The following is a 5,000-nucleotide window of genomic DNA, read 5'->3' as shown; positions in this document are numbered from 1 at the left end:
GTTTATATATAATTGTTTATATATTCTATATGCATTTATCTTTTGTTTATGCATTTATGAAATCATTTGTTAACTGTTATTTTTAGCATCCAATGACTTTCACTAAATGCAAATCTTTCTTAATGCATTCCAGCAGACAAGTAATATTCTTAACACTAAGGAAGTGTTTGGGAAAGCGTTGTTGCAAGATTGTTGAAACATTGTTTCAACGTTTCTGCAACATTGTTTCAGAATTGGATAATTTCTGCAGCATTGTTGCAACCTCTCTTCAACATTGTTTCAAAAGTTCTGCAACATTGCTTCAAAAATTCTGAAACATTCTTTCAACATTGCAAGATTTCTGCAGGACTCTTTCAGCATTGCAACATTTCTGCAGCAATGTTGCAACATTGCTGAACATTTTCTGCAACATTTCTGCAACACCATTGCAATATTGCAATATTTCTGCAACAATGTTGCAATGTTGCTGGGAAATGTCTGCAACATTTCTGCAACCATGCCGAAACATTGTTGAAAAACTATGCAACATTTCAGCAACATTGTTGAACACCTACAGTATTTCTGCAACATTTGCAACATCTCTGCAACATTTTCCCAACATTTCTCCAACATCTCAGCAACACTTCTGCAACATTTCTCTAATATTTCTCCAACATTACACGTGTATCAACATTGCAATAACATTAGTTTAACTCTCCCGATAAGCGAATTCATGTAATAACATTTGCCCAAGTTCACGGAACTCTGTAACTTCAGCAAACATTAATATTGTTACAATGTTGCATAAGCTTATTTTCTTGGTTGGAAATGGATTCAAAAGATAAAAATTTCAGACAGGAGACCTTTTGGTATGTAGCGAGATCTGATATAGTATTAAGCAGAGGGACTTGGAGAGTGCAAACCTCCGCCATGGAAGTTTGTAAAAGATAAAAAAAAAATATATATAAATAAATAAATAAATTAATTAATTAATAAATAAATTAATAAATGAATTAATAAAATATGTAAGAATAAATAAATAAATAAATAAATGAATAAATAAATAAACAGATAACTAAATTAATAGATAGATAAATGTTAAATAAACAAATAGATAAATAAATGAATACACATAAATAAATAAATAAACAAATGAATAGATAAACAAATGAGTGAGTACCGGTACATAGATATTTAAATAGATAAATAAATAAGTGAATAGATAAATTAGTTAATTAGATAATAAGTAAATAACTTTATAACCAAATAGATAACAAATGATAAATTTATTTATAAAGTAAACAGATAAATGAGTAGATAATTAAACAATTATGATCACCATCACAAGTTCATGTTAAATTAATTGGACCATATTTCACAAATGTAAAGAGAGAGAGAGAGAGAAAGAGAGAGAGAGAGAGAGAGAGAGAGAGAGAGAGAGAGAGAGAGAGATAGAGAGAAAGAGAGAGAGAGAGAGAGAGAGAGAAGAGGAGAGAGAGAGAAAGAGAAGAGAAAGAGAGAGCGAGAGCGATATATATATATATATATATATATATATATATATATATATATATATATAGAGAGAGAGAGAGAGAGAGAGAGAGTGAGAGAGAGGTGGAAAGGAATACTTAATACAGACACAACGTTGAGCTGCAAGACTGATGTTACGTATCAGAAATAAACACAAAAAATAAATCCTTAAAACGAGCTAAATATTTTCCCCTAAAAAAAGAAGACGAAAAAAACGACGACAACAACCATACAACCACTCAAAAAAAATAAATAAATAAATAAATAAGATAAAATAGATAAATACATCAAAGGGGGGGTAAGGGACAAAGCTGGTACTATTTCTCTGGTCCCCTGAGATGAACGAGGACGATAAAAATGAGAAAATTGAACGATAAACAAGACTAACCTCCCATCATGAAGAACACACAATATAAAAAAAAAATCTTCCACTCTCTTCTTGGCCTCTATAATTTCTCTTTTTTCAGACTTGTTTATGGTCTTTTTGCTGTTTTCTGTTCCTCTTTCTACCCTCTTCTACTCCCTTCTTCCCCTTCTCCCTCTTCCTCTTCTCCCTCCTCCCCTTCTTCCTGTACCTCTTTTCCATACTCTCTCTTCTCTTCTCTTCTTCTTCTTCCTTCTCTTTTCTCTCTTCTCCCTCTACCCTCCTCTATCCCCTTCTTCCCCTTCTCCCTCTTCCTCCTCTCCCTCCTCCTCGTCTTCTTATTCTTCTTTTCCATACTCTCTCTTTGCTTCTCTATCCTCCTCTTCTTCCTTTTTCCTTCTCTCTTCTCTCTTCTTCCCTACCCCCTAATCTCTCCTACCTCCTCTACCATTCCCCTCTCTTTTTCTCTCTCTTCCCCATCTCCCTTACTCCCATCTCTCCAACTAGTATCTCCCTCTTTCTCTTTCCTTTCTCCCTCATCTCCTTTTCCCTCTTTTCCTTGTTCCCTTTCTCCCAATTGTTTTTCTCTCTACCCTCTCTTCCCCCACTCCCTACTCTCTTCCCTCTCCTTCTCCACTCCCTACTCTCTTCTAACTCCTTCTCCTCTCCCTCCTCGCATTCTACCTCTTCCTTTCTGTCTTCCTTTCTGCTTCCTTCCCTCTCCCCCTCCTCTTCCCTCACTTCCTACTTACCATCTCCCGTCTTCCCTTCTTCCTCCAACCCTTTTCCCTCCTTCTCCTCCTCCTCCTCCTCCTCCTCTTCTTCTTCCTCCTCTTCTTCTTCCTCCTCCCCCTCCTCCTCCTCCTCCTCCCCCTCCTCTTCCTCCTCCTCCTCCTCCTCCTCCTCCTCCTCTTTCTCCTTCTCCTCTATCCTCTCGCCTTCTCCTCTATCCTCTCGCCTTCTCCTCTATCCTCTTTACAATCTCCTCTCCTCACTCCTCTCTCCTATCTCCTTTCTTATCTCTCCTCTTCCCTCTCTCCTCTCTCCTCTCTCCTCTCTCCTCTCTCCTCTCTCTTCTTTCCTCTCTCCTCTTTCCTCTCTCCTCTTTCCTCTCTCCTCCCATACTCCTTCCTCCTCCTCTTCCCTCCTCCCTCCTTCTCATACTCTCTTCTAAAGATCTTCGCCACTCATTTCTACTCTGTGCCCTCACCTTTACCACCTGTCGGCTTTCATTTCCTTTTATTTTCTTTCTTCTCTTCTTCTTCCTCTTTCTTCTTCTTTTTTTTTCTTTTTTTTTTCTCGCCTCTGACCTTTACACTCCCATTTCCATTTCCATTTTTTTCTTTTTCTTTTTCTTTTTTTCTTTTCCTTTCATCTTCTCTCTGCCTTTGGCTAAAGCACTATCGTCACTCGACTTTGTCGATTCTTTGGAAGTGTCTGTACCATTTGAACAAGCCTTTGTATTGTTTCTTTTCTTGTTTTTTTCCCTTTTTTTTGTTTTATTTCCTATTTGTTAGATCGTTACATTTTCTTGGTGTACATACACGAACAAGCACACACACACACACACACACACACACACACACACACACACACACACACACACACACACACACACACACACACACACACAATAATTTCAGTACCACTGCGTTGCGTGTCATTACTTCAACTCTCGTGGGCGGGTAGTTGGGGTGTGTGTGCGTGTAAAGTCACAGGATTAACCATAGATCGGTCATATATGAGCTCTGAGCTCTCTTCCGAGGGGAGGGGGGTAGCTGTCGATCACGAGTCCAACACGTGATTCAAGACCATGGTGAATCACACACACACACACACACACACACACACACACACACACACACACACACACACACACACACACACACACACACACACACACACACACACACACACACACACACACACACACACACACACACCTAATCTAACTTAACCTAATCTAATATAACTGAACTGCGCCTGACCTAATTTAACTTTACTTAACCTAAGTTATACAACGACGTCTCCATTCCCTACCTATTCTCAACCTCACTACCCAACCCCCTTCAAATCCTCCATTTCTCTTTATACATCCTCACTAGGATCCTCTCCCCTCTTTGTACGTGCTCTTGGCCGTCCTCTTTGTTTTTGTCTCCCCATCCAGTACACACACACACTCACGCTTCCTACACTATACCTCTATCTATTCAGTCAAACGCTTTTTCCAAATCCACGAAGAGGGGCACGGAGTGACCCCGCTTCTTGTGCGTTTCATTTACTTGGTTGTAAACAACTGAGCCAGATATCTCCTCACTCTCTCTCTTTCCTAAAACAGTTGTCTCTGTCCTGACTCTATATGTATATCTGTTCATTTCTTTGCTTTGGTATTGGTATATGTGATAGTTGTGGTATGGATGGTAGATGTATGTCTTGGCAGGCGACATCTCTTGTAAAAGGGAAGCCTTTAAGTATAAAGATATATATATATATATATATATATATATATATATATATATATATATATATGCGTATATGTGTGTATACAGTATGTATATTTATATGTATATGTTTATGCTCATATACATACACACACACACACACACACACATATATATATATATATATATATATATATATATATATATATATATATATATATATATATATATATATATATATATAGACAGATAGATATATGCTTGCAAGATTACCACAGGAGAAAATTAACTTAGAAGACAGTGTATATGAACTTTCATTTGTCATATTCTCAGACAGAGAAGCAAATTAATTAAATATTTGAGTTACATAAATATCAGAGAGGAACACCGACAAAAGGAGACATAAGGGAAACGAATGTGGAGATGTGACCTGACTTGACCTATGGTCAATTCATCACACTCCAACGAGACTTAGTCTGGTGAATATTCCTTAATAATTAATTTGGTCAACAGGGTGTTGACCCCGGTTGAACGAATTAATTTAGCTCAATTAATTAAGTTTGTCAGATTGACCTGGCTGTATCCAGAGAAGTGAGGTCAATGTCTCTTTGTGTATTTGGTTCCCTGAGGATGTTATTAAAGGTTATTTTTTTCATGTAGTTATGCACATGCTTCTTTTTCACTGT

This window comes from Oratosquilla oratoria, chromosome 36 (assembly GCF_046742065.1).
Source record: "Oratosquilla oratoria isolate Oo_2021 chromosome 36, ASM4674206v1, whole genome shotgun sequence".
Classification (NCBI taxonomy): domain Eukaryota; kingdom Metazoa; phylum Arthropoda; class Malacostraca; order Stomatopoda; family Squillidae; genus Oratosquilla; species Oratosquilla oratoria.
This window is presented reverse-complemented; position numbering follows the sequence as displayed.